This window comes from Notolabrus celidotus, chromosome 8, assembly GCF_009762535.1.
Source record: "Notolabrus celidotus isolate fNotCel1 chromosome 8, fNotCel1.pri, whole genome shotgun sequence".
NCBI classification, from domain to species: domain Eukaryota; kingdom Metazoa; phylum Chordata; class Actinopteri; order Labriformes; family Labridae; genus Notolabrus; species Notolabrus celidotus.
Window position 1 is genome coordinate 11,209,817 of NC_048279.1, and position 24,346 is coordinate 11,234,162.

Consider the following 24,346-nt stretch of genomic DNA (forward strand, 5'->3'; position numbering starts at 1 on the left):
AGGCCCGCAAGGCTGACCCTGGAGGCTTCGGTGATCAGAGGGGTGAGCGAGCAGAGCACTGCAGATCAGTGATCAGTGATGGGGCATCGCTTGGCAAGGTGTGAAACGCTGCTCAGTTAACAGTTTCACACACAGCCTGTCAGTGACGTAAAAACCAACAACTCTGGCAGTGACAGACAGACAGACACACGCGTACAGTAAAGTGTTCTGTCACTTTGATTTAACCTTGTTAAATAGTTTCACAGGTATCTGTCTGAGTGGAGATGGGTTTCAAGCATGACGTCTGGATGAGTTAATTAAGACAGTGACATTATTAAAGCTGAGAGTGACTGCAGAATGTTTTTTATTAATTCACCATCTGACCTTTCTTCTGGTTTCAAGCTAACACCTGACATCTTTACAATTACTGCATCATGCCCTAGAAGCATTCTGAGGAGAAGGAGAAAGCAGGATTTCAGCTTTTAAAAGTCTCACACAAAAGCTTCAATGAGTTTACGGGTCTCTCTCTGTTTCCTCCTCTGCAGGAGCTCCACGCAGCAACGAATATGCTTTTAAAAAATCGAATACGGAAGGCAATTTAAACTCTGAACACACATAGGAGCAGACATTCTTTAGTCTGTGGTGAGTGAAAGGTCTAAAATGAAGCAATTGTGCATGATTTTAAAACAGAATTTTGTTTGACCCTTACTCTGACTCTAAGTCAGAAACTTAAAATAAGGGGAAAGTTACATTTGCATAATATAAAAAAGGGAATTTCAAAACCTATTTCCCACATGTACAGCTCAGCTTGAAGAGCTCACAGCCTGTAGTAACGGGCCAATAGAACTATTCATTGATTGGAGAAAAAAGCACCACTATTACACAATACAAAGCCTCAAGCGGTAAACTTAAGAACCAATGAGACTCAAAGGGCAATGATGACAAATAATTCTGCTGGGATCACACTCCTGAGTCAATCTCATGACTTTGCCTGTAGCTAAAAGTCATGAAATTACAGTTTGTTATCAGGTGTAGGTGAGCCAATATTGTGCCAGCCAATTCTATAAACAGGAACGTCACTATTTTTATCTCGCTCTTAATCAGTCTAATCTCCAACAATAGTCTCCCTTGACTGTGATTATATACAAAAAAAGGAACATTTGAACTTACAAATTTGATGAAATGTTAAAGCCATTGAGCTATTATTTCAGACTAACGATCCTCTTAATGAGGAATAAAAAAATAATAAAAGTGTCCCACTTCAACCTGTATTTTACTAAAAACTCAGCTGTTCACTATGACACTATTTCTTAGCCTTCAAATGTATTAGTCTAAGCAAAATCATGTTAATGCCATAATACAGGTAAACTGCATGATACCATGAGGCCCATTTTACAGAACGATTTTGCCTCTAGCGCAAAAAAAGTGCCAAAAACTGCAGTTCCTCCAGTGGCCACTTGAAGCTGGCCCCAAAAGTGAGTACATCTCTGATAGCCCTCATCCCCTTGAGGCCTAATAATAAAAAGACTGACCTCATGGAAGGACTAAATGTTTAAATCTGTATTTCAATACCTACTGAAATGTTCTCTTTAACAGTCTTGCTATAAATGAATGAATAAGTGGCATGATCATGTTGATGCCATCATACAGGTGAGTTGTGTTAACTGTTACAAGGCCTTTTTTTTTTTACAGAACTTCAGTTTTTGCGTCAAGGGTATAAAAATAATGCCAATACAGAAAAGTGTTATAAACTGCAGTTCCTGTAATGGCCACTTGAGGCTGGCTTTAAACAGTAGACAGTACATCTCTACGAGCCTGCAAAATAAAATGCCTAGTTTTACAGGTGAAAAGATTTGACCCATACAGCTGATTTCAACGTTTATGATAACTGTTTTATATGACTCAGGTTATGTATGTATAATTAGGGACATTTATTCCAACCTAAGTTATTAAATGGTCAGTGGGAGATGCTAGCTTTTTTGCTAGGTGCCCATCGTCTAATTCAGTCACTTTACTCAAACTTCTTAGGTCTGCCTTGCGGTTTACTCTACAGACAGGACATTTAAAAAGGTTTAGATTTTTCTATAGGTGACATTATAGGGATGTTTTATTTATAGTATGCTGTAATTATTGTATCTGGCTTATTTGCTTGCTCAGTGTTGTCAAACATCGACTTATGTATAATCACCAGCACATGGGAGGGGGAGAAGTGCAAGGATAGTGTTTGTCTGGAGTAATGAAAAGACTAGTCATTTTAATTATTCTTTCCACTCTCCATGCTTTCTGTTTCTCCTGTCAGATATACTATCTAACTAACCAGGTAATTTCCAGCAAAAATATTAGAAAAGGTTTAAACTCTGTAGCTTTGATTATTTGGTGTTTGCTAATCATGCAGTCCTCTCAAACATAAAAACAAAAATACCAAGGCTTCATAAAGGCAGTTGACAAATCAATGGGTGACCTCAGGGTGGCTACGTCCATTATTTATATCCTGTATGACTGTGACATTTGAAAGAAGGAAAAGCACAGATGTCAATAATAACACGAATGATGGCAGAAATCTACTGATCTCTTTCCTTTTAGCTTCCTGGTATCATCACCATCAAGCACCTTGACAGCTGTACAGTTCTTTTATGTCAACACTTTATTACTTAGCCCAAGAGGGCATAAAATATGTGAGTACAAGGTGTTTGCATTATAAGAGAAATATTTCTGCCAAAGCATGCTCTGCCCAAAGAGGAGCCTAATAGCGTCAATATAATAAAATGGGGTTATGCAACATTCTAAAGGTTGTGGTCTAGTTTATCTTAATCATGAACAGTTTTGTGGTTGAATCTTTTTCATAGAGGTGTATTTTATAAACTGATCAGACATGGTGTATAAAAACACTTGATATTTGGAGTAGCTTGTAGGTATTACATGAGTGAGCTGGACTGGAATTAAGGTGATATTTCCCTCTAATGTTAGGAATCAAAGTACTTGATAGAAATACATTAATTGTACTATAATGTAAATATAGGTGATTTGTCGTTTTCCAACACAGCCTCGATATTGGTGTTGGAGTGACATGTGAGACGTTGCATAATCAAAACACAGAATGAGGTAATATTTGAGGGATTTTGGAAGACTGATAATCATCCCTGCAGGAGAGCTCAGAGACACTGAGACTCTAAGCCAAAGGGAATAGATTATTGGCTCAACACCATACAAAACACTTAATGATGCTTTTACCTTGGATTTGTCACCCATCTGTATTTCCTTATCCCCTATAACTTATTGGATGAGTGTTGATTTATGAAATGGAACTACAATCCATACTCCTCATCCAATTTTAATTTGTGATTTGGATGCAATGCAAGAAAAAGCAAAGATCAGAATTGGGCAATACAGTAGAGCAACTTTCATTGGCTACTTTACAATAGGCGCCTTTTGATTCTGCGCCCAAAGGGCCAGTCTGGCTGGATGAGACAGACAGGCTGGTGATGGCATTACTGATTCAGTGGCTTTAAGCAAGGTGGTGAGAAGCTGAGAGTGGTTTTGTTGATGTTGTTTGTTTCTTTTTTTTTTTTTTTTGGAGATGGGCCTAACCAGTGGGTATCCACCAAGGCACAATATTACACATTACTGAGTGTGTAGCTACATTGCAAATAGCTGGTTATGAAACACACTGAATCACTTTCAAAAATCACAAAAATAACATAGCATGACTGTTTGGCATGGCTATTTCCTTCTCTTCTTTCTTAAGACACACTGGAAGGATTAACGTAAGTGAATGTTTTTTTTATTCACTCAAGCAGTAGCCATGTTACTGTACTGCAGTTTTAACAGGCATATTTGTTTACTTTTGCTTGTTTTTTTCCCTGCTATGTTGGTTTTCACAAGCAAGGCCGATAGACAAATACACAGAGTAAACTGCTACATGATAACTGCATGTTTCTGAAGAGAATCATACACATAAACCTGCCCTCCAATGTCCCCATGTATGTATGAGATGCAGTATAGCAGTGGATTCAATCTGAAAGGTCTGCCCCGACAATATGATGATATGTAGCAGAACACTCAGAGCACCAGAGGTCCTTGAACCACAGAGACTGCTTTACAGGGAACCAAAGGCATATCTGCAGGCAACTATATCACATAGTAGTATCTAACTAGGGTTGGTGTACATCATCATGAGCTCTGTAGTACTGGGTACTGAAACATCTTAACGCTAAGATCCCAGTGGAGCAACGCTTTCCCTTCTACAAAGCCTGAAAATATTGCATTACAATACTGGGAATATGAAACCGTATGTATCCGCTGAAGGTTTGTGTTGTGAACTACGACGTGTCGTGGGAGGTGGTCCTCGGTTGTTTGAGCCCTGTGGTTATCTCTACACAAGGCACCCTGAAATCAAAGGGGGGGGGGATATGTAAACAGTGTTAATCACCAGAACAGAATAATGTGATTTTCTCATAATGGGAAAGGGCGTAGCACATCACACTTAAGAGCTGTGATTACTGACATCTCACTGAGTCCTGATGTGGCAGAACTAATTCCTACATACAAATGTATGTCTCCAGAAAAAAAGACAGATTCACTTCAGGCTAATTAATAATCAAACAAACCAATGAGCAGTGAAACACCCAGATGACGTGTTGTGTCGTATGACGCCAGGTTTCTTGCAACATTATACAACAGTGTCAACATAGCCAGGAGCTGTGTTGTGCATGTCTTCATCTGTCGTGAGATGTGTTTGATTTCTTTAACATTCCCATCAGGCTGTGGCAAATTGAGAAATTCTGCTATCCTTGAGGGATGTAAACATTACAGTGAGAACAAAAGGTGAGAGAATGATTAAGCAAAAGAAGAAGATCTTTATCCCTCTTCCAACAAGGGCATCATTTAACTTGATCGACTCTGTTTCCTTTGATAATAAACTCAACAAACGAGGTCAAACTATGTGAGACGTTTCATATCTATGTTGATTTTGCATTGGAGTCGTGAATAGATGGAGCTTAAACTGAATTTACCTATGGAGCAGACATGTTGACTTTAATTAATGAACACTTTAAACTGAACTTCATTCACATTTCAGCCACGTTTGCATCCCGGGCAAGTGACAATTAGCATTAGCTCATTGTCGGCTTAAACTCCCTGACTGTCAATATTGCAGATGACTATGGAGTGCAAGGGTCACTACTGCTGCATACAGACAATGGATACAGTGCGGTAATTGTATCTGCACTCAGGAATATTTAGGTCTAATAGAGAAGTGCTTAAGTAGCGCTTCTGTGCTAGCGCTAAGGAACAAAAAGGGAGAATTAGGGCAGTGCACAGTTGTCACAGTTTACAATATAACCCAACAATTAGCAGTGCTACTTGCTATCCCCAGTGTCCAGCGTGTTAATAGTCTTGGGCAGCTTCCAGTATTCCATTACTGAATAATTGGACAGCATAGTGGGCCATCACTGAGCCTCTTGCTCTTGCCAAGGGAGAGGTGAAAGCCTTATTGATCCTGTGTCTGAATCTCTGATCAATCACCTCAAATCAGCCCCCGGGGATGAAGGAGGGAAAACAGGTGACAAAGGATATCTCTATGACTATGTATGTATTAATCACAACAGAAAGGAGGAGGGAGAAGATGCACGCAGAATCCCAAGCAGTGCAGAGCTTAAGTTTTCACACTGAATTCTCAAGTGAACAAGGAAGTTACATCAGGAAATGGACAAGAGTGTGTGCGAGGAGGGTTGAGTCAGGTGCACTGCTTCTGCTTGCACGGTAAAGCCACCCGGACTCTCCAGGTGACATCAGTGGCAGAGGAGCCTGCTGTGGCTTCCTGTAATTGAGTTAAATAAATGATTGCGTTTCCAGTGGCGGTAACCACGGCCTTCAGCTTTATGCCTGGCTAGAGCCACAGCCGATTTAATTAATTTTTAATTAGGAGGGAAAATTGCAGGCCTATTCCAGCGGGACCTTTAAGACATCTGTGCATTAGAGATAACATTCTTAAATACCCTGAGCCTCCCAACAGTGGGGGCTTTGAGGGCAGCGCCACTCGCCGAGACCAGGGCCATTGGAGGTAGATGAGGTGCAGGAAAAGTTTTCTGCTGGTCGCTCTCAACGTGATCAGGGTCTGCTGATTGTTACTTTGAATGTCACCAAGCTGAAGTGATCCCTAAAGCCTCAGACTTGAGAAGATTTGGTCCATCCATCAGTCATGGAGTCTCACATCACTGTCAAACACAGCTTTAATTGAATGATTGATTGAACTTTCCCTCCTCCTGTCACACACAAACACTTATATATGTGCAGGCGGCATGCCATTAATTTCAAACACACACACACACACGCACGCAAACACACACACTCCCATACTGAAAGCCACTCTCCCCTGATGAATATGTAGTGCTGTTCTATTTTGCGACTTGCCATGTAATCCCTCACACACTTAGCCTTTGCATGCTGCAGCCCAGGCTTGATGTATGGCAGTCATGGTGAGTAAGGATGTAGCGGGCGGATGTTCAACAGCCTGTTGGAAGATGTTTTACAGCCCTGGCAAGCAGTATGTTGTCACAATGTGTTCAATATCACAACGCATCAAAATTTACTGCAGGCTTCCAGCACTTTCCATTCATTGTACTTTATCGCTACGGCGACACACATTGATCTTGGCAAATAATACTTTTTATTATTGAACATTACCCCATGCACTCCATAATCAGATTTATTCCCTGTCCGGTATGTCTGCGCAGAGGAATATGAACAGATATCAGAGCAGATCCAGCAGAAAGATTTCAGCCCTGTATACCTGATGTGATAAAATCCACCAAGAACTCTTTATCTGAGAGGTAGATGGTATTTAGGTTTGCTATGCCTGAGAAAAAACACCTGACCTTCTCTTAGTGATACAGACTGACATGTTCTTAGAGAAATATGGAAGCTGATACTAAAAACAGCTCGTATTTTATCTCCCATTGTGACACAGAGAACCTGATCATTTGCTTACTTGAATTTCTGACATGTCGAGGCGTGTTAAAGTGGAAAAATGAAGATAACGTAACAAGAAAGAAATGATAAAAAATGCAAAATCAATCTGCAATTAAGGAACTTCAAAAAACTGAATGGATTATTATCAGCAGCAGAGACTTGTCTCTCCTCTGCAGAACAGCACTGTATCTCACTATTACATTTCGTTACATTAACAAATGTGTTTTTGGAGGGAGCATTTTGTTGGAAGAGCTGATGGCAGAGCATGGAAGTGCCTAATTAGGCTGCTGTCCAGGAGGCTGCAGTGTGTGTGAGAAACGCCCGGTCTCTGGCATTTAATCTAAGCCTGTCACATCCACTTTGCCTCCCCCTCAGCCCCTAGAAGAACTCCGAGCGCACGGCTGAGGGGACACCTGAATGCATCAATGTAATTTTCTCTATGCGGGATTCACGGCGATATGCCTCTCACATGACACCCTTCTTTGCCCATGAAATAATGAATGAAGTAACACAGTATATTTGGACTAGTGTTTGGACGTGTGTATGTGGAATACAAGGGACACAGAAGACACTATGACAGGTAGAAAATCAGTTATAATTGGAGCAAACAATGACTGCGACCCAATAATTATTTTTCACACAGTTTTGTTTTGCCAAGTGACAGACTTGTAAATTGAATTGTCTACTATTGATCACAACTAATCAGGGAGACGTAGAATGAAGACAACGCAAAACTACAAAGGCAAAACCTGCGTCAAACAGGAGGTGTGTCTGACAGGCAGAAAGAAACAATGAGCTGACTGATGAGACAACAAGAGATGCTTGGAACATAATATTTTTTAAATCATCTTCGAGTTTGTTGTTCAATGGCAAGAAAAACAACAAGAGGGGGCGAGGTTTGTGACAACCTTTACAAACTCAATATCATTGACCATTATCACTGTCCACTTAACAAGAGCACGTGTGACTTCTTATTATGCTGGGTTAGCAACATGCATATAGAAAATGCATTAGGCTACACACAAAAATATATATGTATTTATTAATTTTGGCAATTTGGATGAATCAATTACATAAATGCTTGAAGATGTGGTGCTTGGCTGCAGAGTGAAAACCGTGCCTTGTTTTTGAGTGAATAGCGTACTTAACCCAAACAATAAAAATTAAAGATATTGATGATGATGATGATGATGGTTGCTCCTTGAGCTCCCTGATGACAGACACAACTCCCTCACTGGGGAAAACCATGTTACTGTATGTGGTTGAAAGCTTAATAAATAAAAAAAGTAAGATAAAAAAGACTTTTATTGCTCCCCCACTGAGCTCGAGTGAAATGGAAGTGAAGAATCTGAAGGTCTTCACTAAATTTGTCGACAGAGTTGACATTTAAACACTTGCTCTTTTGCTGAGGTTTCATGGTGACAGTGTGGGGAAATACACCTCTGGTATTTGCCATCTTGCTGAGATTTGATGGCGATGATGCTAGTCTTATATTTGTTCAGTGAAGCTGGCAGGCAATAGAAAACCAAGAGTAGGGGGCAACAGCTAGCCTGTTAAGGGTTCACATTTGCATACTTACTGAGTCTCTAAGCTCCTTGATTGACACACCAACATGCTTGTTGCCTGACAACCTTACACAACTAAGTTGCACATGTTCATGTGAAACCATAACTTGTCATTCTAATGTTTGTTAACATATATAACCAAAGAAATAGAACAGGTTGAGTTTTACAGATGATGGAAGAGTTTATATAACAGTCACCTTGGTTGCTTTTCATGCTATCAATATTCATGTTCAGCTAAGTACAGCATGTCCAGGAAGTGGCTTCATACACAATGCACAAATAAGGAGTGGCATCAATCTTCTTAAAAACTCTCTACAACAGTGTGAATGAGTATATTTTCTAAAATGTCAAATAGCATGTTACAAAAAGCCCAGCAAAAATTCTACTTCCTGCAACAGCTCAGGAAGTTCAACCCGCCGCAGGAGCTGTTGATTATGTCTTTAGTCTGCCATCATGTCATCATCCAGTCATCTCTGCAGACTTCTCACACCCCAAATACAAACTGCTTAAAACTCCTCCCCTAAGGTAGACCTTACAGAGCCCTGTGCACCAAAAAAAGCGGACACAGGGACAGCTTCTTCCCCCAGGCTGTTGCTCTGATGACCACTAAACAGTCACAGAGTGTCAGAACAAACACTGTGCAATAACCCTGCGGGTCACAATACACACTGAGCCTGTAGAAAGATTGTTTATCTTCACTGTGGGGACAAACTTTTCAGTCATGTATATACACCCTCATCTAACATGTATCTATGCACACTGTTTTTGATGTAAAAGCTGTCTACCTCATGCAAATTAACATCTGTTACATAAGTACATTTATGATCATGTTTATTACAGCATCAATCTTACACCTCACTATCACACAATTATCTAACATAGGCATAATATTTTAATGTTTCCTATTGCCCTGTATGCATGTTTGTCAAACATTGGCTTGCACATATTACAGTAGTTAATATTTCTACATAGAGAGCAAAGTTTGCAGAGACAATTCCTTGTGCTCAGATACTTGGCCAATAATTCTGATTCTGGTTCTCAGATTTAATCCATATATTTACTACCCAGAAGATGAATATGGATTTTGACTCTGTAATAAAAACATGCAAAGTTACTTTATCATAACATTAGCAACTCTCATTGTAATAGCAATATGACTACATTTTTCTGAACACATTTATGTTCATTGTAAAGCTGTGCAGCATGTCTTGTTCCATACAGTTCAAACAGTGAAGGTGAGTGAAGGTGAGTGAAGGTGAGTGAAGGCGAGTGAAGGCGAGTGAAGGCGAGTGAAGGTGAGTGAAGGTGAGTGAAGGTGAGTGAAGGTGAGTGAAGGTGAGTGAAGGTAAGTGTAAGATGATCAACTTTTTCAACTATCCAGTGACGTACACTCAATATTTTGTCATAATGAATGCCCTGATTTAAGATTTTGAGCCTCTGGTATGTGGTACAGTATTACTATATTTTTGCCAAATTTTGATATCCAGGTAGGTGGCAGGAAACATGAGCACTATTTTGGTCGCCCCCATTTGTGTTTGAAAAGCAGCAGAAAACCTTCTCATTTGTAGTCATTCAGGTGAACTACCCCTTTAACAAACTGGAAAAAATAAAAACTCTTGAATCGTTTGTATGCAACTGGTGTAGCTACCTGCCCGACAGGAGTCGTTAAATTCTGTATTTACTGATTCCAGCCTCATCATCTGTATTCCCCCTGTTCAAGTCCTGAGAGATTGCTGCAACCATAAAGCAAAACACTTTGCGGTGTCAGAGAAGGTTTCCATGTGTTTCCCCTGAGGAATCCCGCCACTGTCTCTCATGCTCTCTCCACGGTCACTGACCGCATTAACACTTGCAGGTGTAACCTATAGTGAACCCTGTTTAGCTCGTCAGCCAGCTGCCTTTACAGAGAGTGCCGTCTCAGTAGTGCCGGGCTGTAATAGATGATAATCGCAGTAGGACGTAGGAGGCCAGGCGGACACGATTTTAATAGCTTCAGATGGATGTGTCTGTTTGTACAGCAGGACAAGGAAAAGCGGCAGAGACATCAGCACCTACTCACAGTGACTCTAGTGTGACCTTCTCCATAGAAACGAAGAAATGTCATCTCAATTAGGCCAATCACATGCTCTGTTTCTGTCACTGCTGGCCAAAGGGACGTGGTGACGAGTTTTGACAGCTGGGTGCTAAGAGCTCGTATTCAAATTGCTCCATTAGAAACAATTTGATGAGGAATCTGAAAGATCCAACGCTGTCTGTGGTTAAATACACAAGCAAAAAATAAGTGGCTTCCTGCAATATACTCCCATTTATCTCTTTTATGGTGTGTCACATTATTTGTGTTTGCAAGTAGAGTTTAAATGAGGAGATTATAAATAAGTGGACATCCTTATGGTTTAAATAAAACAGTTTAGTTTGCTGCTGAATTAATCTTTGGATGTGACACCAACCTGCTCCCTAAAAGAGAGTGTCATTTAAATCATACAGGTGCCTTGTCATTGCATTTCTAATTTTAATTTTAATCACTGAGCTGATATATCTGCATTGTTAAATCAGAAACCTCATATACCTGTTAAGCCGGATCGTTAATCAAGTGATAATCATTCCAATATTCATTTTCTCCCTGGCATGGAAAGCCTTCGAGATACTTAGATATGCACACATGAGCACACACATGCATGCGCTGACACGCACAAAAAGACACATTTCTCGCCTCTTCCTCCTTCCAACACACACATGCACATACTTGTTCAAATCAGAGCTTTGCACCCTCGCATGCCTATTAAACAACAGCAAATGGTGACCTTGGTTTCACACAGAATATGAAATAAGCCAGGCCATTATTTCGTTAATGCAGAGTACGTGTAGCCCTTCAAGCACTTTAGTTTCTGCCTTAACATTTAACCATTCTTTATTGCTTGCTGACTAGGCTCAAGACAGCAAGGTCAATTACCAAGGGTTCCCCTCAGAAGGTGCTTTACCTAGCTCATCATTTTGCATAAAGTCTTCAAAAGTAATAATGACCCTTGTAAACGCCAGGCGGAGGGATTAAAGGCAATTCTTTTTGTTTTGATACACTACTGTTTGTGATTTTAGCCGGAGCCGGGGAATAAAATGTGGAGGGAGAGTGCTGTAAAAAGGTTTAAGATCTTAGCGTATTAAAATATTCAACATGCAGCCCCGAACAGAGGGTCACTACATGAAAAATGTTATGGAGCACATTATTTAAGGCTTTGGGAGAAGAATAGCCGTCTCCCCCAGGCTACATTTGAAAGAGAATATGAGATATGTCGGCAATTCACACTGCAGTTTAAGCCCGCGCTGAACAGAAGATTGTAAACAGCAAATACCCATGAAATTATTTGCGTAGCCCCCACCCTCTTAATGACATCAGGTAACACAACACTAATCCCCCTCCTCTCCTCACTCACCCACCCTGCACAAACTCCCTCAAAATCTGCCTCATAAATGCATGCATGAGCTCACAAAATTACACACACATACACACATTTGGCTCATAAATTTCCAACCCTACACTACCTGCAGTAATCATTCTGGTCAGGCATGAAGTGATCTACCCCCCACTGACAGAGGCTTAATCAAAGGTCACACATGAGAGGAAAAAAAGTGAACCACTGTAATTGTTACATGCCTAATTTAGTAGAACATTGCCTAAGCTTTGGGCTGTTGTCTGCCATTGATTTATGTTATTGCAGCCCTATTGACTTTCATAACAATATGCAGTGAGCTATTTGCCTCTAATGTTTACTACACTGGATATCCCTATTACATCATACACAATAAATGAAATGTACTGTACCCCCATGCTACTTATTGCTCAAGATGAAACTGTTTGTCTCACAGTAAATGTGACTGCAAGTGCCTCCAGTGCCATGCATGCTGCAATGCTCAATAAGAGGACAAATATAAGAGGAATCTTATTCTATTGTCCGCTTACAACTACATCTGACTCTCCCAAAAGACATTTGCTCCATGATTTGAAAAGCAGACTCAGCCTCCGATTTGTAGACACCCCTGTGCACTAGAAACTAATTAACTGGACATTTAGTTCTGTCAGAAAGCCTGTGACTAAATGCTCAAAGTTCAGCTTCTCACAACTCCAAAAAGAAATCATTATTAAGCTGCGGTTAACAAAAATGTCATTTTTTAAAAAGGGAATGCTTTAATATGCCTTCTGCTCACATTTGTATCTGAACCATTCGTGTCTCGCAACAACTTAATGGACTTTTAAGTAAAGACAGCCTCAGAAGAAGGCGGCACGCAATCCTTGAATATAAATTTTTGCAATTTAGATCTTGAGATGCCCCAAAGAAAATGTCTGCTTTGGCTTTGATGTGAGATGTTTCGTATTTTGTGAATTTGTATTTGAAGTTGAGGTGAGGAATAAATGCACAAATAATGACACTGGTAAAAGATAGAGCTGAGGATGATTGGTGGGGAATATTGACCAATAGCAACTCCTCAAGTAAAAAATGCAATACTATTGATTTACTATTTAACTTTCCCATCAAACTTAGCACTTCTTAACTTGACACTTAAAGGGTGAGGACTTGAAAATAGATGAGAATCCACTCAGGCTGAGACCTGCCTGAGTGGAAGCACTATTGAGTCCAACACCTCAAACATAAATAGCTGCTTTGACATCGCTAAACATAACCCTCTCGTGTTCAACATCATATTGACAAACATCACCGGAGTCGGGCTCACTGGCCCTGGCTCCCCTGCTGCTGCTGTTTTCACCGTGTTTGATGAGGCCTCGGTGTTGTAGCTCAGTCTTTCAAAAATCATCGGGTGCTATCCTGCCTCACAGGGTGTAAAAGAGCTTCTTTGCACTGTCCTCTCTTTCACCGTGCACTGCATTTGTATGACAAACAAATATCCTTTTGAAAAAGCTTCACACGAATTGTAAAAGCAGAGAGACAGCAGACAGGCAGAACTGAGCCTCAGCTCCGGTAATTTGCCTCAGGCTCCTTGTGGTTTCAATCATTGTCAATCATATAGTTTAATACACTTCGGAAGACCGGGGAGGACCGATGTCACAGCTCAGAGCGGCACAGCTTCCTACCTCTGCTCTGCACAGGAAGACGAAAACAACAAACATGCACTCTAAATCACAGGCTCCTCTGAATATAATTACTATTCTCTGGGTAATTCCCCAAACCCTTTTGTTCCTCTGCCTTAGCTCTCTTCAGATGTGCTCATTTGAATAGGAAGCAAAAAATCATGTTCCCTTAATATATGAGGTGTTTTCTTCCCTGGACGTTATTATGGAACCCTTACAGAATGGTTGCAGGAATAAAAACGTCATTGAACATAAAGCTCCGACACACCGTAGGGCTGCAGACACTGACTATGCTAATGAATGCTCCATGCAGCCTCATTATGAGCCGTAGAGAGGAGTCGTTTTTCTTGGCTATTTTCCAGATGAAGTATTGCTTGTGGAGGTGGTCCATGGTGAGCTTCTTTAGAGGACTGTAGAGTAAAAAAACTGAGTAAATGAAGAGAGAGCTGGTGATTTATATGCATTAAAGATCTTGGTGTGTGTCTCCTGAAGGGTATTTGCATTGCTGCGGTTTACCAGTTGGTGACAAATAAACAGAATATCAGCTCAAATCTGTGAGCATTTTATGGACGTAATTATTGCTTGAGTTTGGCTGAAACTCCGGGGACCTTGTGTGGTTTGAACATAATCCCCGTCCAGCACAGAGGGAAAAAAAACATTCTGTTTCTACATTTTTTTTTTTTATGTGATCCACATGGCCTACAAATTAGATGAGTAAGTGTACCATCTACAATTTTATGCACTAGTTATCCATATTTTTACGTAATAAGCTCAGGGTCCTGAGACAAAAACTGAGTATGCTAATTAAGACACTCACTCCCAATCTCCTCCTTTTCACCCTCTCTCCATTCTCTCTCTTTCTCAAATCTCCTCTTCTCTCCTGATTATTTCTGATGTTGCAATCCCCCCCTCCACACACACACACACACACACACACACACACACACACACACACACACACACACACACACACACACACACACACACACACACACACACACACACACACACTTTCTCTGTCAGCATCTCAACCTCATAATTAGCCAGCATTAATTAGATGCACTGGCGTAATTGTTAATCATTGGTTACGCTGGAAACATCTTGGAGAACGAATAGAATGCCAAGCGAGGCAGGAGGAAGACAACGACTCAGCGGCAAAGAAACAGAAAGAAAGCAATACAAAGAGAGAGGGAGAAGATTGTGTACAGATGTGGGAGAGAAAATGCAATTCAATGAGAAGAAATTCCCCGAGATCAGCTTTGCTACTTTGCCCAAGGAGATGGCACATGCAGCACTGAGATCAGGCGGGTAGGTAATTCATTAATGACTCTGTGCCTCTCTTATCACCTGATATTATTACTACTCGCACTCCTGAGGGGCAGTTGAGGGAATGACAAACAAACCCAGAAACACATGGAGCATGGAGCGTGGATTGAAAAACATGCCATAACGACCACCACGATGAATGGCACAAAATGGAAAGTCAGGGTGATAGTTTGCTTATGGAGTCCCTTTGGGTTGCTGACACGGGCTGCACCACAGCCTGTCCATCTCTGATTACTGTCTAATCGAATTCAGCCTCATGTCTGGCTGCTCCCGCGGGTCTGCTCTGGCGCTTTACTCCTGTGATAAAACATAGAAACAAGACACCGCCATTTCATTGTGGAACCAATCAAAGGGGACATCAAAGACCTGCATCGCCTCTCTTTAGCTATCACTCACCTCATCTATCTTTCTTTGCTTCTGTTTATTAACTTGTTTGCATTCTCTCCCTGCCTCTCTCTCCGCCCTGCCTCTCCCTCTCTCCTTCTCTCTCTCCCTCACTCCATCTCCAAGCACATTGATGAAGGTAGTCGGGATTGGAGTAGTCAACTGAGCGTTGTGTCATCAGGAGTCAGGCGGCATTCTGCAGAGGTTACATGGCTCATTCTTTATTCTCCATGTCAACTGCCCGTAAATGTTTATAGCTTTGTGGTAAGACCTCGGCTATTCAAATTATCTTGTCACAATGCATCCCTGAGCAGGAATAAAGCCCTCCTTTATGGGAAACTGTAAACAGTCGCTGTGTGCTTCATGGGGAACAATACCCATTTATAAGGGTCCAGCAGAGGCCGTGTCCAAAGGGGACAGTAAACTTTTCCTCCTGTTTTTTTTTTCTAGATTTCCTCTTCCCTCCTCTGTTTTTTCTTGCCTTTCTCACCCCTCCTTTCCCAGGGCTTGGCGGAGATCAGGCCGGCTTTTTAATGAGAGCTGCAGCCTCAGTCTGAGCCCTCCTCTCTATGCAGCTCCATGAGCCTCGTAATCCGCCATCGATCCTTCCATGAGTTGTTGCTGTCAGCTTTCTGAAATAACAGAAAGAAAAACAAAGCGCCATTGCAATTAGCCCAGGTTATAATTGGGTTTCATTACAGCGCCGGAGCTTGGCAGAGCGTGACGCGTGTCATCATGTTGCTCACAGCGAAGCCCCTCCGAGAGGTCGAGAGTGACATGGTGCCCTTCTTGCCAGCCCACATCCTGCCCTTCCTGCCAGCTCACATCCACATGCAGAAGCCTCTGAGTGCCACAGCTTGCACCAGGCAGCCAAGTAAGCACTCCATTTGAATGTGCCTATAATCCTAATTACATATGGACGGCCTTTTGGTAAGCGTGTCTGCCCATTTGCTACATAAACCTATATCTAAAGAAATGGATTTTAGCTCTGCAGAATGTCCGCTGACTCGCTTGAAATGCTCAAGGACAGGCGAGGGAGATAACCTTTCTGAGGAGCAGCAGTGTTACAATATGCCTTTCAAAGCTTTTGTCCCGTCAGTCTGTCTCACCTTTGCGTAATTCGCTGGACAACTTTCGCTTCTTAGCTCTGCCTTCGTGGTGCTGAGGTTGTACAAAGAGGTGAATTTGAATAACAAAAGGAGTCGTTTAAGGCATGAACCAGACTCTCATTTCCTCTTGATAATAGCCACACAGTGTGAGATGACAACTATCAATCATATTTCATTCTTTTTTTTCACTACCTATGAATATTATTGACACTCTGTTTTAAGAACATAGATGTTCGAGCATTACTCCAACACTAAGAAGGGTTTGTTCCTCTTTGAAGACGATTGATTCCAGCCCAAATATTATGCAACTAATTTAGACAAACAGTTCCAGCAATCATTACATTCCTCTCTGCGAATATCCAAACCAAACCGAGTTTGTACTTCTCTTCTCAAACTCTATCTCCCATTCCAAGAAAAATGATCTTCAGAATATTTGAAATACTGGGCAAAGGCAAAAAACAAATGTAAGTTTTCCAAGACTCAAAGCCAATGATAATAAGTAACATTTGGTAGAAAAACTCAAAAGTGTTATGGAGGCTTAAATGAGTCTTCACACTCCTCCTCCCTGTAGTGTATTCAGAGAATTGAATTACACCCCTCTGGAGGGAGAAAGAGGAGGGAGATGGAGTGAAAAAATGAGAAAAGGCGAGATGGAGACATGGAGAATAATGGAGTTTGCTTTGCCTTGTGTTGCTAGCAATTTGGAAATATAGTTTTCTGGCACCGCTGAGAGCAAACATCAGGACCATCAACTCAGACGAAGTTGATTCTGGCACCTAAGCAGGAGTTACTGTACCATATGTTGCCATGGCAACAACTAAACCAACTTGATGATGTGAGGTAGCCTGATTGTCACAAACACGGTCACCGAGACCTGGCTGTCAAGCTGCTGGGGGAAAAGCACTCAGAGCACTTACAGGCCTATTCTTTCTCCCTGTTTTCCTGTACCCTCATCTGTCCAACTGCCAGAGTCAGCTTCATGAAAGACAGGAAAGTACAACGTACTTTTATGCCCTTTTTGAAGCGACCGGTGTAAATCTGTGTGGGCCGTTTGAAGCAGCGCTGGTTTGTAGCATCTAGTCTTTGGAGCCTTTGATGTCAGAAGAGGCAAAAGAAAGTTCACTGAAAGCTGCACTATTAAAGATTGTTTCAGACTTTTATGTGTTGATCAGGTATTCTCTGTGAAATGCCTCTCTGTTTTCTTGTTGGTAGCTATGAAGCTGCAGACCATGAAGGTGTTTAATAAAAAAGAGTGGAGCGACTGATGATCTTGGCCTCTGCTTTCCCACGGGACTTCAGCGATGGGCAGCCGCCACCTGCCACTGGGAGCCCTGCACTTTACTGGTGCCATGAAAAGACAGAGGCAGCTCTCCACAGACCAATCAAACTATACCAACAGCTGGCCGGCTGCCCTCCTCAGCCTTGCTCACTCTTCATCTCGCTCTCTGTGTCTCTGCGTCTCAATCTGTCCCCCTCTTTGTGCATCTTTCACTAAGGCACACAACACTACTTGCACTCCTCCTGCGTCATCTGGCGGCACGATGGCACTACAGAGAGTGTCTCCATCCCCTTGCTCCCTCCCCGGCGACAAATATTTACTGCGCTGCCCTGATTTATTCTGGGTTAATTAGTTAAAGTTAAATAGCTATCATAGACATTGTGGAGTGCATGTGCATGTGCATGTGCATGTGTACACACACACACACACACATAGAAACACAGATACAATCACACTGACAACTGGCTGTCTAATACAAAGTGAACGCCAGCTCCTGACCTGCCCTCTAGCCCCAGAGGCATAATGTGGTTTATTATAGACATGTGAAGACTTAATTAGATGTGTATAATGCATGCTGTCCAGGGACTGCTTGCTGTACTGCTGTATAAAACCGGGCCGAGGATGAAACTGGCTGTGTTAACAGCCTGCATTAGTAAATCTCTTTGTGTGTTATGTTAGCAATATGAGGCAGCTTGGTGCTAAAACACTGCTTGCTCCTCATTATGACAGATATATTTTTCTTTGCTAGGCAGGAGAGGAAGAGTAAGGGGGGTGCGCAAGATTTCGCAGTCCTATCTTCCCCAGAATAGTGTGAGGAGTTATAAGTAATGAGCATCATCATTAAACAAATACAACATGACACACCTTTTGGCTCCCCATGTGATGACTCCCGTAGTGACAGCTGGCGCATCTGAATATGTGTGAAACTTTTTTTCTCTAACTCAGCTTACTAAGAACTTCCAACACTCGGGAGAGTTTCTACATCTTGAGCAAATCCATCAGCAAGGCTCAGCACCCTGCCCTGGAGAAAGCCATAAAGATTAGCAGTTAGATTACAATCTTTACTACAAACAGTCTTTGCAGGAGTGGGAGGGTGAAAGAGCAGGCCAAAGCTGTGCCGATGAGGGAGATTAGCCCAGGTTGAAACAAGACGGACAAAACAAATCCAGTCAAAAGAAAGAGGCCGTTCACACAAAAGAAAGAGGTGAGGGAAGGTGTAAAAAATGGAGTGATGCTGCTGACTCTGGGAAATATTTATGACCCACAGTGGACATAAAACTTGAGGGAGAGCTTCGGTGAACCAAACGGAAACAAAAAGAGAGGGGATCAATAAATCTATACAGGTTCACAGTAACAGCACATACGGTGACATTTGTCACATGCATTATTGGCCCGTTGGACAGGACTGTGACCCTGGGTGACTCTGCCGACCCTGTATTCGTCTGTGTCTTTAGAAATGTGCAGAACCCACACAAACTACAGAAGGACTATGAAAGAAGGCAATGACCTAATATAAAAACTTACTGATCCTGTTTAAAGGATGCGGGTGGTGATGTTTTATAGAATGTCAACAAATCCCATGAAAAGGCAGAAACAAACACTGAGCTAGACTGTCCCTCAACACATTCAGAGCTCCCTGTTGCTGTCTGCACATACTGTCTGTCAAGCCCATTTATTCCTACTAAGAAGGTTAATCTTTAAAAACAAGTCTCAAGCATTAAGTTTCGGCTTTTGAAAAGGGCTGAGTAACTTCTTAAAACTGTTAGGTATTATACTTTTTATCTTAAGGTAAGCAAACTGAAGTTCAAAGAGCATTTTTGGGGGACTACCTTGAGCTGTGGACGAACACAACTGACAAAGTAAGTTCATTCCTTTTATATTTTTTGTGCTTTGTTTTGAATTAGATAAATGTGAAAAATCCAAAGAGTCATAGTTCCTACTTGATATTTCATGAAGTAAACAAGAAATGGCTGCTTACCTTTGATTAATCTGAATCAGTTTCTACATTAGGTAGATTAATGTGTGTATTAAATGCAAAAGACGTCATAGATCTGGCTGTACAGATGTGTCCTTGCAATGTACACAATAACAAAGCTTCATCATATTCTGTGCGGCCTTATTGTGTGAAAAGCTATTGCAAACATGTCTTTCTGTCTGTCAATAAGCTATTTAGTTAGTAAATTGTAAACAGACCGCACATGTATAGTGCTTTTGTAGCCTAACAGACAAAAGTGCTTTATAATTTGCTTGTCAGTCAGCCATTCAACCCGTACACACTCACACTGTCGGTAGAGCTGACGTGTGTGCAGAGCTGGCCTTGCCGAGAGCAGTGTGGGGTTCAGGTTCTTGCTCAGGGACACTTCGACATGCGGATAAAGGAGGAGACGATGAATTGGGTTTCGTTTGAGACAAAACATTGCAGTGCAGAGGTGAAAATAAGATGGAATAAACACACCACAAGTAATGCATAATTGTGCTCTCCAAAGAATGAAGGTCTCTGTAATTAAAATGCAGCATATCATTATTATTATTATATACTATACTATTCTTGAAGGAAACAATACTATAAGAGTTACTATACTTTAACCACTCTTTTAGGCCATGCTGAAACACACTTAGCTTTACTCCACAGTTTACATTCACCTATGCACACTACATTCACATGTTTACTGTATCATAAGTATAACTACTTTACTCTGCAACCAGTGGTTTGCTTTTCTGTCCAGTTGTTTTGTTTTTGTATATTTCATTTGTTGTTTTAGTTTATTTATTTACTTTTTTATCATTTGACACTAATGCACTTCTTGTCTTGTGTCAGTGAAAGGTTCTCTATTCATGAACGATGCTTCTTTGTGTAAGGACAGTGAGGATCAATCACTGTTGTGTGATTGGTGATGAATAGGAACTAAAAGCTGCTTTACTAATACTCCTAGTTACCTTAGCTTGAGCTATCTTTATGTGTAAAGTTATTTCTTTAAAAAAAAAATCAAATTTGTATTTGGACATGAGCTTACTGCATGTCTGATTACACGGTCAAAATCAATTTCAGAACACAGCTCAATGGTAATCTAAATCACAAAGCACAGACGTTAATGTTTTATAATTTTGTTTGGAAAAACAATTTCAGAACAAAAACATTCCACATTTACCTCCAGTGGTTACAAACTCATTTATGTGGAAAATTTGAACACTACTCACTAAACAAACAACTCAATTAGGCAAACCTGAACACAGGGTTTGAATTGGAGCGACCAAATCCCAACAGAGTGGATGTTTCGCAACAACAAACTAACATTTAATTTGTGGTCATTTTGTATTTTAATTTCAGACACCTAACAGCTCTTACACCTTGTCCAACTTGTCGGACTCTGCGTTGGGCTCTCAGATATGTTTGCACCACTTTTTATCATCACAACAATAGTTGCTAAACGAGACAAACATGAACCCTGTGAGAACAAGCTGTGATCATTGCTTTCACAGGTGTGTGTCTATGATTACAAGTGTGTGTCTGTGTGCCATATTTGTTTGAGCGTGGCCTGGATGTGACTGTCGGCTGGTGCAGTGTGTGAGCATGCGAAAGCAGGAGCTGCACCCTTTCATTATCCTGTAAATACAGCCTGAGCCAGAACCATTATTGAGTTGTGGGATAAAACAGTGCGAGCAGCTGGTGAATTTACAGATTTACAAAACACCAGGACAAGCTGACAGAAAGTTAGTGTCCTCATTTTAATGCATGATCGTAGGGATGCCAATAGAAACAACAAATGTAATTAGTTTTGTCTGTTAACTTCTGATCAGGTAAACAAATAAAAGTGTCATCATACATTGGGGATCACACATGGTCTGTTACAGATGCCTCTCTTTTAAAAAAGTAAAGCTTTCAATCTTACTCTTGTGTTGAAATCTGTAGATTATGTTTTGAAAACCTTTTCCAACCTGAGTCTCTACATGAATGCAGCCCAGTCTTAATACCTGAATTTCACTGAGTCTGTTTGATTGAATAATTGGGGTAAAGTGAAATACTCAAAATACCTTACTTTTGGTCAACCTAGGATCAGACACAGAGGTGAAGCTGAGGTGGGCTGAGGTGGCAAACAGCTACATCTTCCCCGCCTGTCAGTTAACCCAGCCATGCAGTTAATTATGCAAATCTATGCAATAAGTCTCGATATCTTCAAAACAGATGCGTGAAAATAAATCCACCCCCTGTGCAGTGTGTGCTAATGAAGAAATTATCTATTAAAACCAAACCCCTTCTAGGCTTTAAAAGTATTTTTAAAAAGGCAACAGGGGTGTTGGTTTGGGTTTCCTGGACTTTTGGAGCTGGTCTCTAGTGGACACTTGAGGAATTGCCGTTTTTTGCACTTCTGCTTTGGCTTCATTTTTCATCCAAGTGTCACTTGATTTATTCACAGAGTGAGAGTCAAGGTCAAATGTTTGAGTCCTGATCAGACAGAAGTCTGATCTGTTAAAGTCAAGTAAGTCATTTTAGTGGGTCCGAGATTGTTGGGCTGCACACTTTGTTTGTTTTCAAACTGATACCAATCCAAACAACTGGCATAATCCTACCACATGGAGAGAGTTAATCTGTCTGTTTCACTGGATATATGGATCTGGTTCTGGAAATCAACTGAAGCTATTGTCATCAACTGGAATCATTGAATCTTCTCCTCTGGATCTCCTCAACAAAAAGACCTGACCAAGACATGTAAAGTGCAGCTATTTCAGATGTTACAGGCAATTTAATGGTCCTAAAGCTTCTGCAGGAAAACTAATTCACTCTTTACTGATAAATCTTTAACTTAAAGAAACTTTCTTTACTTGGTTTTACTGTCAATAGACCTCAAAGACCTTGATGTGTCGACAATGCAGTGGCAACTAACTTGAAGAATCACTCCAATAACAGACTTTTGTAAATGTATACTGCGAAAATCCCGGTTACATTTAGCTTGCTTGAAAAAAGTATATTAAAAACAAAAGAAATGACTTACTTAACACAACCTCAGTGCTTTATAATATAAATTGTGACATTAGGTAAAATGCAGAGGAAGGAGGACCCATGTGTTTATTAACAAATTATTTTAAAAAAGTCAAACAAACTCTTACTTCATTGTCCATAAACAAAATCTGAAAAAGGTGGGAACGCAGGGAACACAGCAAACAACGTAATGATCTGACACAGAAAGGATCGTAGAAACAAAGACTTAATACATCAAACACAGGTGGGACACGAGACACACGTGAAACTAATCAGGGTGGGGCACACAATCACAGAGGAGGGAAAACTCAGGAAGTACAGACTTGACACACTGGAGAAAAGAATATATAATAAAACAGGAAACAGTACAAGAACACATGGGTAAATTATAACAATACAATAAAATGAAAACTGAATAACAACTGTGGGAAAAGTCAAACAAGATTCACTTATATCAAAAAAAGGAGGGAAACAAGACGTAATACACAAGGAAGATCTACAAAACAACATGAAATCACAGCCGGACACAAAACAAAGAAAAACAAAACAAAAGTGACTCATTTCATAAATAAAAGCATTAGCTAGAAGAGCAGAGTTATTGACTAAGGTTTTAACTATTTTTCCAATATTTTAACCAGTTTTACCAGCTGGATTGTACTTGCACTCAGGATTGTACTCCTCCTTTATGATCAGGACTCACCTCAGCCAAATAATGAGTCCCATTAGACGACCATCAGTGACAATCCCATCAAAGACTTGTTCTTGCCCAAAGCAAAACAAGGTTTATGCTAACCTTCACCTCCTCGCTGAGAGAAAGAGTTCTGCTACTTTAACAGAGAAATGCTGCTTCTTGTTTTAATACCCACTTGATTGGTGATATGTCAAAAAAAAAAGTGTAGTACTGCTATTTTTGAGACACCTGTCAGTGTTGCCTCTTATCCTGAAATGATTATATTGAATTTATTTTTTAAAGCATTTATGTTCTTATTTATGTATATGTACAATAGGTATCTACTATATCTGCTCAACCATGTGAACCTGTTTGGTTTGTCATGTATGTGTTTTGTAAGACTTAAATGTTGCAGCCTACAGAATGTTCTTGTTATTCATAATGGTGAATTAAAGTGCAGATGCACATTTGTCGTGTTTCTTTTTTAGTCTTCAGTAAGTGCTGCATCCAAGCTGAGAGAATTTCTTCAAGGTCTCGCTGCTGTATTGTTCTGCTGGTGTAAATATGAGGTGATGGATATTGGCAAACAACCAGGACCTTCACTATTCAATCTCATAAAGCATGTTTTCACAGGAGCAGAGCTGACTTTCTAAATCCCTCACATCACTGTTTTACACTTTAATTGGAAAGAAATCAGCACAACAGTTTTCAATGGAGCAGACTGTCATTGTCTGTTTTAGTTTCTGTGTAGTGCAGTGATGGCCGTCTCTGAGGAGCCCTGAATGAGCCGTTGATTAGATTAATAAGGCAACAGATTGAATGTGGTGATGTGTTTGGTTTACAGGTCATTCCCAGAGCTCCTCTCCCTGTGTGGTCTCTATACGGGACCGGGCGGTAAAGCCATTTGTTGTCTGCTGAAGATCCTGATAGGTCCCGCGGGTGCTGGTGTGGTGTGGTTGGCTTGCTGCTCCAACAGGCAGGCATGTAGCAGAGAGATTTCCCTTTGG